The sequence below is a fragment of the Triticum urartu genome, chromosome 3 (genome assembly GCF_003073215.2).
Source record: "Triticum urartu cultivar G1812 chromosome 3, Tu2.1, whole genome shotgun sequence".
NCBI classification, from domain to species: Eukaryota; Viridiplantae; Streptophyta; class Magnoliopsida; order Poales; family Poaceae; genus Triticum; species Triticum urartu.
The window spans coordinates 550,622,638-550,634,708 of NC_053024.1; positions in this window are offsets into that span (position 1 = coordinate 550,622,638).

The following is a 12,071-nucleotide window of genomic DNA, read 5'->3' on the forward strand; positions in this document are numbered from 1 at the left end:
CCTCTTTCATCTTCGTTCATCGGTAACTTTACTTGGAGCTATATTTTTATTCGCCACATGATATGTGTTTTGCTTGGAGCGTCTTGTATGATTTGAGTCTTTGTTTTTTTAGTTTACCACAATCATCCTTGCTGTACACACCTTTTGGGAGAGACACACATGAATTGGAATTTATTAGAATACTCTATGTGCTTCACTTATATCTTTTGAGTTGGATAATTTTTGCTCTAGTGCTTCGCTTATATATTTTAGAGCATGGCGGTGGTTCTATTTTATAGAAATAATTGATCTCTCATGCTTCACTTATATCATTTTGAGATTCCTTTAGAACAACATGTTAATTCACTTTGGTTATAAATTTTAAATGCTAAGAGAAGTTGGATGCTTGATATATTGTTTTGAGATATAAAGGTGGTAATATTGGAGGTGTGCTAGTTGAGTAATTGTGAAATTGATAATACTTGTGTTGAAGTTGGCAAGTCCCGCATCATGCACGTATGGTAAACGTTCTGTGACAAATTTGAAGCATGGGGTGTTCTTTGATTGCTTTCCTTATGAGTGGCGGTTAGGGACGAGCGATGGTCTTTTCCTACCAATCTATCCCCCTAGGAGCATGTGCATAGTGCTTGGTTTTTGATGACTTGTAGATTTTTGCAATAAGTATGTGAGTTCTTTATGACTAGTGTTGAGTCCATGGATTATACGCACTCTCACCCTTCCATCATTGCTAGCCACTTCGGTACCGTGCATTGCCCTTTCTCACCTTGAGAGTTGGTCCAAACTTCGCCGGTGCATCCAAACCCCATGATATGATATGCTCTATCACACATAAGCCTCCTTATATCTTCCTCAAAACAGCCACCATACCTACCTATTATGGCATTTCCATAGCCATTCCGAGATATATTGCCATGCAACTTTCCACCGTTCCATTTATTATGACACACATCATCATTGTCATATTGCTTTGCATGATCATGTAGTTAACATCGTATTTGTGGCAAAGCCACCGTTCATAATTTTTTCATACATGTCACTCTTGATTCATTGCATATCCCGGTACACCACCGGCGGCATTCACATAGAGTCATATTTTGTTCTAAGTATCGAGTTGTAATTCTTGAGTTGTAAGAAAATAAAAGTGTGATGATCATCATTAGAGCATTGTCCCGTGTGAGGAAAGGATGATGGAGAGTATGATTCCCCCACAAGTCGGGATGAGACTTCTTGACAAAAAAAAGAGAAAAGAGGCCAAAAGAAAAAAAAGAAGGCCCAAATAAAAAAGGAAAAAAAGAGAAAAAATAATGAGAGAAAAAGAGAGAAGGGACAATGTTACTATCCTTTTTCCACACTTGTGCTTCAAAGTAGCACCATGATCTTCATGATAGAGAGTCTCTTATTTTGTCACTTTCATATACTAGTGGGAATTTTTCATTATAGAACTTGGCTTGTATATTCCAATGATGGGCTTCCTCAAATGCCCTAGGTCTTCGTGAGCAAGCGAGTTGGGTGCACACCCACTTAGTTTCTTTGATGAGCTTTCATATATTTATAGCTCTAGTGCATCCGTTGCATGGCAATCCCTACTCCTTGCCTTGACATCAATCAGTGGGCATCTCCATAGCCCATCGATTAGCCGCGTCAATGTGAAACTTTCTCCCTTTTTGTCTTCTTACACAACCTCAATCATCATATTCTATTCCACCCATAGTGCTATGACAATGGCCCGCGCTCATATATTGCGTAAAAGTTGAAAGAGTTTGAATAGGCTAAGTATGAAACAATTGCTTGGCTTGTCATCGGGGTTGTGCATGATGAGAGCATTTTGTGTGACGAAAATGAAACATGGCCAAACTATATGACTTTGTAGGGACAAGTTTTCTTTGGCTATGGTATTTTGATAAGACATAATTGCTTGATTAGCATACTTGGAGTATTACTATTTTTATGTCAACAATAAAATTTTATCTTGAATCTTTCGGATCTGAACATTCATGCCTAAGGGAGTCCTGGATTAGGGGGTCTCCGGACAGTCGGACTATATCCATTGGCCGGACTGTTAGACTATGAAGATAGAAGATTGAAGACTTCGTCTCGTGTTCGGATGGGACTCTACTTGGCGTGGAAGGCAAGCTAGGAAATACGGATATGTGTATCTCCTCCATTGTAACCGACCTTATGTAACCCTAACCTCTCCGGTGTCTATATAAACCGGAGGGTTTTAGGCCGTAGGACAACATACAATCATACCATAGGCTAGCTTCTAGGGTTTAGCCTCTCCGATCTCGTGGTAGATCTACTCTTGTACTAACCATATCATCAATATTAATCAAGCAGGACGTAGGGTTTTACCTCCATCAAGAGGGCCCGAACCTGGGTAAAACATCGTGTCCTCTACCTCCTGTTACCATCCACCTTAGACGCACAGTTCGGGACCCCCTACCCGAGATCCGCCGGTTTTGACACCGACATTGGTGCTTTCATTGGAAGTTCCTCTGTGTCGTCGCCGTTAGGCTTGATGGCTCCTACTATCATCGATGGCGATGTAGTCCAGGGTGAGACTTTTCTCCCCGGACAGATTTTTGTATTCGGCGGCTTTGCACTGCGGGCCAATTCGCTTGGCCATCTGGAGCAGATTGAAAGTTACGCCCTTGGCCACCAGGTTAGGTTTGGAAGCTTAAACTACACGGCCGATATCCGCGGAGACTTGATCTTCGACGGATTCGAGCCTCTGCCTGGTGTGTCACGTGGCCACGATGAGTATGATTTAGCTCTACCATCGGACAGTGTTAAGGAGATCGCGCGGGCAGCCGCTCCGATCCTCAAATCGGAGCCAGTTGCGCCTTCCACGGACGGGTGGATGGAACCCGCCACGGAGGCCTCACCCTCAGCGGCGATCGAGCCGAACATCGACCTTACCTTGCATGAGAGCCGTGTTGTTGAACTGCCGGATCCTTCTCCGGCCACGGACTCCGAACCGCCTGCGCCCGTGCCTGTCGAATCTGGCTGGGTGCCGATCATGGAGTTTACCTCCACGGCTATCTTTCAACACTCGCCCTTTGGCGACATACTGAACTCATTAAGGTCTCTCTCCTTGTCAGGAGAGTCCTGGCCGAACTACGTCCGGCAGGACTGGGATGCGGACGACGAAGAAATTCGTGGCCCACCCACCACCCATTTAGTAGCCACTGTCGATGACTTAACCGACATGCTCGACTTCGACTTCGACGACATCGACGGTATGGACGACGATGCGGGAGACGAGAAGGAACCACTGCCCACAGGGCACTGGACATCCACCTCATCATACGATATATACATGGTGGATACATCCAAAGAAGGCAATGGCAACATAGCGGGCAAGACCCATTTGAGCTGCGTCGCGATATAGCCCAATACAGAGGCGCCGCACACCCCTTATGCTTCACAGACGAAGTAATGGATCATCAAATCCCAGAAGGTTTCAAACCTGTAAATATTGAATGATACGACGGCACAAAAGATCCTGCGGTATGGATCAAGGATTTCCTCCTCCACATCCACATGGCCCGTGGTGATGACCTACACGCCATCAAATACTTCCCACTAAAGCTCAAAGGACCAGCGCGGCACTGGCTTAATAGCTTGCCAGCAGAGTCCATTAGCTGTTGGGAAGGTCTGGAGGCCGCATTCCTTGACAACTTTCAGGGCACTTATGTGCGACCACCAAATGCCGATGACTTGAGCCACATAATTCAGCAGCCAGAAGAATCGGCTAGGCAATTTTGGACTCGGTTCCTAACAAAGAAAAATCAAATCATCGACTGTACGGATGCAGAGGCCCTAGCGGCTTTCAAACACAACATTCGAGACGAGTGGCTAGCCCGGCACCTTGGACAGGAAAAGCCAAAATCTATGGCAGCCCTCACGACACTCATGACCCGCTTTTGTGCGGGAGAAGACAGCTGGCTGGCTCATAGTAACAATATGTCAAAGAACCATGGTACCTCGGATACCAAGGACGGCAATAGCAGGTCCCGTCGCAACAAACATAAGCGCCACAATAACATTGATAATACTGAGGATACGATAGTCAATGCCAGATTCAAAGGCTCTAAACCTGGTCAGCGGAAAAAGCCATTTAAACAAAGTACGCCGGGCCCGTCCAGTTTGGACCGTATACTCGATCGCTCGTGTCAAATACACGACACCCCAGACAAGCCAGCCAATCACACCAACAGGGATTGTTGGGTGTTCAAGCAGGCCGGCATGTTAATTGCCGAAAACAAGGATAAGGGGTCACATAGCGATGACGAGGAGGAGCCCTGGCAGCCACACACCGGAGGACAGAAGAGGTTTCCCCCACAAGTGCGGACGGTGAACATTATATACGCAACCCACATCCCCTAGAGGGAGCGGAAGCGTGCGCTCAGGGACGTCTATGCGTTGGAGCCAGTCGCCCCAAAGTTCAACCCATGGTCCTCCTATCCGATCACATTCGATCACAGGGACCACCCCACTAGTATCCGTCATGGCGGATTAGCTGCACTGGTTCTAGACCCAATCATTGACGGATTTCACCTCACTCGATTCCTTATGGATGGCGGCAGTAGCCTGAACCTGCTTTATTAGGACACAGTGTGCAAAATGGGTATAGACCCCTCAAGGATCAAACCCACAAAAACGACCTTTAAAGGCGTTATTCCAGGCGTAGAGGCACATTGCACAGGCTCAATTACACTGGAAGTGGTCTTCGGATCCCTGGATAACTTTCGAAGCGAAGAATTAATCTTCGATATAGTCCCGTTCTGTAGTGGTTATCATGCACTGCTCGGATGAACCGCATTTGCGAGATTCAATGCGGTACCGCATTATGCATACCTCAAGCTCAAGATGCCAGGACCTCGTGGGGTTATTACAATTAATGGAAACATAGAGTGCTCTCTCCGAACGGAGGAGCACACTACGGCCCTCGCAGCAGAAGCGCAAAGCAGCCTCTCAAGGCAATCAACCAGTTTGGCGTTTCAAGACTCGGACACCTTCAAGAGCGCTCGAAGCAATCAGCAATTAGACCGCCTGGCGCGATCTGAGCTCGCGTAGCAATGCGTCCCCCACCCTAGTCCCAGCCAAACAGCGAAATCCGTGCCACGCGTACATAATTACGCATTAAAAATACCATGGGCGCAGGTGGGGAGGGGGGCACAACTGCGGCACGCCCCAAGACGTGGCTTAAACCGCACTAGGGGCTTCCCGCTTTGTTATTTTTTCTCTTTTTCGGGACTTTAATCTCTGGAAACCCTGTCCGGCAGCACTATTGCCGAACACATGATGCAGCAACCAAGGAGGCAGAAAGCTACGTCACACCATGGAATTCCCAGGTGGATTACAGTAATGAGCGAAATATTTGATTTAATACTATTCCTCAACTTGCCCTTGGAAGGGACATAGTCCTACTCTTTGCTTATCGCACTATCTGTATCATTCTGCTTTAACGCACCTTTTTGAATAAACAATGCATAACATTACGACTGTTATTGCATTCTTGTTATATATATATATTCATTAATGACGCCTTGCAACTGTACACTTTGGTACGGCCAATACACCAGGGGCTTACGTACCCCACAATACGGTGTGAAAAGTCCGAACACTTTCACAAGTGCGGCACCCTGAACTTATAACATTATATGCATCAGCTCCGAATCATGTCTTTGGTCAAATGTTGGGTTTGCCCAGCTCCTATGTTTTGGTACCTTACGTTCCGCTCTATCGGCTAAGGTAGCGCTAGGAGAACTACTGCGATTGTGCCCCAGTTCTGCTGGGCTAAGCATCTCAGTAGAGAAAGCTAAAACTGACTGTCATGATAAGGCGAGAGACTGGTCGCTGTTCGGCGAGGTTTTTGAGTCCCTAAAGACTTATTCCACTTAGAGCGAGGGGCCGGCCCTGTCCGGCTTAAAGGCGTGTATCGCGCCCCGAATTCGGCCTTCCAAATACCAGTGGCTTCGCCGATATTTAAAATTATAGAATTCTATGGCTAAGTGAGAGTGATAAAGCATTATTAGTCCGTTTGCCTTGTTCATTGTGCTGAGCGCCTCCCTCGAAGGACCCAAATATGGGAACAAGAGTGCTCAGGTTTATCCCGAACACCCCAGCACTAGTGGCATGGGGGCAGAAGCCGAGGACTAGCCATCTCTCAGATTGGATAAACAGCCAAACAGAAGGTAATATTTTGAATTCAAACAAGTGTTGCATAGCGCATATGAAACAAGTTTTCATAAATACAGGATCACACGAGCAAGTTTCACTCAAATATTACATCTTCTGTACACTCGTCCGCTATGAGACAGGCACCCGGCAGAACACCGTCGTAGTACATCTCGGGGTGGCGGTGCTACTTGCCCTCTGGCGGCCCTTCCTTCATCAGCTTCACAGCGTCTAGCTTGACCCACTGCAACTTCACACGGGCGAAAGCCCGGCGTGCACCTTCAATGCAGACGGATCGCTTGACGACCTCCAGCCGTGGGCAGGCATCCACAAGCCGCCTCACCAGGACGAAGTAGCTGTTCGGAAGGCCATCGCCAGGCCACAGCCGGACTATAAAGCCCTTCATAGCCTGTTCGGCCGCCTTATGTAGCTCGACCAGCTGCTTCAGCTGGTCGCTCATTGGCACCGGGTGTTCGGTATCAGTAAACTGAGACCAGAACAGCTTCTCCGTTGAGCTTCCTTCCTTGGCCTGGTGAAATTGTGCGGCATCGGACACACTGCGGGCAAATCTGCGAATGCTCCTGGAGAGCTCCGGATACGGGTAAGTAATCGATAATTTACTTTTACATGCTTGCTTTGCATATAGAATGCCTTACCCGCCGCTATCTTCTTCATTGCGTCGATCTCCTGGAGGGCCTTTTCGGCTTCGGCCTTGGCACATTTTGCGCTCTCGAGGGCCGCGGCAAGCTCAGACTCTCGCGTCTTCGAGTCAAGCTCCAACGCCTCGTGCTTCGTCACGAGAGCCTGGAGCTCTTGCTGCACCTCGCCCACCCGAGCCTCTTGCTTTTCTTGCTCGGTGCACTCCTTGGCCGCTTTATCTTCGGTCTCGGACAGCGCTTGCTTTAGGGTCGCCACTTCGGTCGTGGCCCCTGGCAAATTCATGATGATCCTATCATTTTGCAATCGCATTATTTTTATACATATCCACAGACTAGGTACTACTTACCTTTGTTCTCCTCGAGCTGCCTCTTGGCAAGGCCGAGCTCGTCCTGGGACCCTTTCAGGTCCTGCTTCAGTATGGCGATCTCCACAGTCAGTGCGGCGTACGCTAGCAGCGAAGCCTGCATATGCATATTGACATACTCATATTAGACTCCTGCGATACTGTTTGATCCTCTGTTCGGCTTTTCTTTGTGAACACCGAACAAAGCATCAGGGGCTACTGTCTATGCGGTAATATTTTTCCTATATTCTAAACACTTACCTCAAAGCATGTTAAAAGGCTGGCACAGGCTTCAGTCAATCCGCTCTTGGCGGACTGAACCTTCTAAACCACCGCACTCATAACAGTGCGGTGCTCCTCGTTGATGGAAGCGCTGCGAAGTGCTTCCGGCAAATTGTCCGGCGCCTCTGGATGGACAGAGGTCACCGGTGCAGGCGTCTTGCCTCTCTTAGAAGGAGGCCGCCTGCCCGAGCCCGGAACCACTAGAGGTTCTGACGCGGTGTTCGGCTGAGGGCCGAACTCGGAGCCCTTAGGGGCCTTGTCCCCTCTGCTCCCGGAGTCCGGGAGGCCGCCTTGAGGCGCTTCTGGGACCGTCTCCCCTCAACCCGGTGCCTCTTGAGACAATACCTCGGCGTCGTCCGCATGGTGAGGGGAGGTGGCGGTCGGAACTGGATCGCTATCCATATCTGATGAGCCCAGGGAGCCGTCCAACGAAGATACATCGATACGGGCTCGGGGCGGTCTGCATAATCACAATTCGGTGTTACGGGAGGTAGTGCGACAAAAGAATGCTATGAGTTACTCTGGTATCTGAATACTTATGACTTCGCCAGGGGCTTGGCCCTGAGCAGCCACTCGTCTTCGCCTTCGGCGACTGTGGCAGAATAGTCCGGAAGGATAGTCCTTCCCTTCTTGGACCTTTCGGCCTCCCCAGTTGGGGCGGCCTTCCTTTTCTTTTCTCCCCCAACTGAAGGGGGAGCATCTTCATCCTCCTCCTCATCTTCGGGGGAGGAATGCATCGCGGAGTTATCGGACGATGAGTCTGATATCACCTAGCGCCGGGAGCTCTTCCGGGTTCCCTTGGCCTTCTTGGTCTTCTCCGGCACCTTGTAAGGAGCCGGAGTCAGCATCTCCATCAGGAGAGCGTCCGCAGTGTCTTCGGGCAGAGGGGCCGGACAGTTAATCTGCCCCGACGTCTCCACCCAGTCCTGTCAAAGGCATGGAGACTCAGATCCAGCACATGGTTAAGCAAAGGGAAGTAAAAATCCTACCGGGTGTATAGAACTCACCGAAGGCGCTCAGCGCTTCGCGCTTAGCCCGCGGTCCTCTGTAAGAGAGGAAGGGACCTCGTCGCCCTTGAACAGCACCCTCCAGACGTCCTTGTGCGTCGTGTTGAAGAGCTCGCTCAGAGTTTGGTGCTGGGTCAGGTCGAACTCCCACAAGTTAAAATCCCGTTGTTGACATAGGAGGATCCGGTGGACGAGCATGACCTGGACTATATTGACAAGCTTAAGGTTCTTGCTTGCCATGTTCAGGATACATTTCTAGAGTCCTTCCAGCTCCACCGATGAACCCCATGACAAGCCCTTCTCTTTCCGGGAAGTGAGCCATGTAGGGAATCCGGATCGGAACTCGGGGGCAGCCACCCAGTTGGTTTCGCGCAGCTCGGTGATGTAGAACCACGCCGATTGCCACCCCTTTATGGTCTCTATGAAGGACCCTTCAAGCCATATAACATTGGGCATCTTGCCCAACATGGCTCCACCGCATTCCACTTGCTGGCCTCCCACCACCTTCAACTTGATATTGAAGGTCTTCATCCACATGCCGAAGTGAGGCCTGATGCGGAGGAAAGCCTCACAGACGACGATGAACGCCGAAATGTTGAGAATGAAGTTCGGGGCCAGATCATGAAAGTCCATCCCATAGTAGAACATGCGACCACGGATGAATGGATGAAGGGGAAACCCCAGTCTGCGGAGGAAGTGGTGATGGAAAACTTCCCTCTCACGAGGTTCTGGGGGAGGGATGATCTGCCCCTCAGTGGGCAGCCGATGCGCGATGTTCGCGGCCAAATATCCGGCTCCGCGCAGGTTTTTGATATGCTCCTCCGTAACGGAGGTGGCCATCCATTTGCCCCCTGCTCCGGACATGTTTGGACAAGATTGAGGGGAAGGATGCAGACTTGGGCGTTGGAGCTCGAGTACGCAAGAACAGGATGAGCAAGGAGGAAGAAGGCATGGGTAGAGAAAGGTTAGACCTTATCCCTTTATGTGGACGGCCGAAAGTATGCGCCCCCACTAGCCTGGTAAAACTCGCTTATCCCCCAAGCATCATAATCGATGGCGTGGTTGGGTTACCCACACCCGTATTGATGAGAATCCCGTGATAAGGGGACACGATCTCTGCTTTGACAAGACATGTCAAAAAACTGCCTCGCATTATGTGCGGGGCTAGTTAAGGGAAACAGTTCGAATAATCACGGGGCCATGACATAATGTCGCGTTGCCAAAACAAGTCAGCAAATTGGATTTGTGGAAATATTATTCTCTCTATGGTGGTATGTGGAACTTATTTTGCAGGGTCGGACATTATCCTTATATTCAAATTCTTCCGTGGTGTATTCGGAGGAGGAACCCGCCTTGCAATGTCGAAGACAACACTCCACGTCGGACTCATCGTCATTGAAAGCCTGGTTCAGGGGCTACTGAGGGAGTCCTGGATTAGGGGGTCTCCGGACAGCCGGACTATATCCATTGGCCGGACTGTTAGACTATGAAGATACAAGATTGTAGACTTCGTCTCGTGTCCGGATGGGACTCTACTTGGCGTGGAAGGCAAACTAGGCAATACGGATATGTGTATCTCCTCCTTTGTAACCGACCTTGTGTAACCCTAACCTCTCCGGTGTCTATATAAACCGGAGGGTTTTAGTCCATAGGACAACATACAATCATACCATAGGCTAGCTTCTAGGGTTTAGCCTCTCCGATCTCATGGTAGATCTACTCTTGTACTACCCATATCATCAATATTAATCAAGCAGGACGTAGGCTTTTACCTCCATCAAGAGGGCCCGAACCTGGGTAAAACATTGTGTCCCCTGCCTCCTGTTGCCATCCGCCTTAGACGCGCAGTTCGGGACCCCCTACCTGAGATCCGCCGGTTTTGACACCGACAATGCCACAATAGAAAAAATACATTGAAGAATATTCTAGAAAGCATTCCACATCAAAAATTCTGTTTTTATCATTTACCTACCCGAGGACGAGCAGGAATTAAGCTTGGGGATGCTGATACGTCTCCAACATATCTATAATTTTTTATTGTTCCATGCTATTATATTATCTGCTTTGGATGTTAATAGGCTTTATTTTATGCTTTCATATTATTTTTGGGACTAACCTATTAACTGGAGGCCCAGCCCAAATTGTTGTTTTTTTGCCTATTTCAGTGTTTCGCAGAAAAGGAATATCAAACAGAGTCCAAACGGAATGAAACCTTCGGGAGCGTGATTTTTGGGACAAACGTGATCCAGAGGACTTGGAGTGGACATCAAGCAATCAACGAGGCGGCCACGAGGCAGGGGGCGCGCCTACCCCCTGGGCGTGCCCTCCCCCCTCATGGGCCCCTCATGGATCAACCGACCTACTTCTTCCTCCTATATATACCTAAATACCCTGAAAACATCGAGGAGCACCACGAAACCCTATTTCCACCGCCGCAACCTTCTATACCCAAGAGATCACATCTTGGGGCCTTTTGCGGAGCTCCGCCGAAGGGGGCACTGATCACGGAGGGCCTCTACATCAACTCCATGGCCCCTCTGATGAAGTGTGAGTAGTTTACTTCAGACCTTAGGGTCCATAGTTATTAGCTAGATGGCTTCTTCTCTCTCTTTGGATCTCAATACAAAGTTCTCCTCGATTCTCTTGGAGATCTATTTGATGTAATCTTCTTTTGCGGTGTGTTTGTCAAGATCCGATGAATTATGGGTTTATGATCAAGTCTATCTATGAATATTATTTGAATATTCTTTGAATTCTTTTATGTATGATTGGTTATCTTTGCAAGTCTCTTTGAATTATCAGTTTGGTTTGGCCTACTAGATTGATCTTTCTTGCAATGGGAGAAGTGCTTAGCTTTGGATTCAATCTTGCGGTGCTCGATCCCAGTGACAGAAAGGGAAACGACATGTATTGTATTGTTGCCATCGAGGATAAAAAGATGGGGTTTATATCATATTGCATGAGTTTATCCCTCTACATCATGTCATCTTGCTCAAAGTGTTACTGTGTTCTTATGAACTTAGTACTCTAGATGCATGCTGGATAGCGGTCGATGTGTGGAGTAATAGTAGTAGATGCAGGCAGGAGTCGGTCTACTTGTCACGGATGTGATGCCTATATACATGATCATACCTAGATATTGTCATAATTATTAGCTTTTCTATCAATTGCTCGATAGTAATTTGTTCACCCATTGTAATACTTATGCTATTTTGAGAGAAGCCACTAGTGAAACCTATGGCCCCCGGGTCTATTCTCCATCATACAAGTTTCCAATCTATTTTATTTTGCAATCTTTACTTTCAATCTATATCATAAAAATACCAAAAATATTTATCTTATTATCATTATCTCTATCAGATCTCACTCTTGCAAGTGGCGGTGAAGGGATTGACAACCCCTTTATCGCATTGGTTGCGAGGTTCTTATTTGTTTGTGTTGGTATGAGGTGACTCGCGAGTGGTCTCCTACTGGATTCATACCTTGGTTCTCAAAAACTGAGGGAAATACTTACGCTGCTTTGCTGCATCACCATTTCCTTTTCAAGGGAAAACCAACGCATGCTCAAGAGGTAGCAGTCATCCATTTCTCAAAGA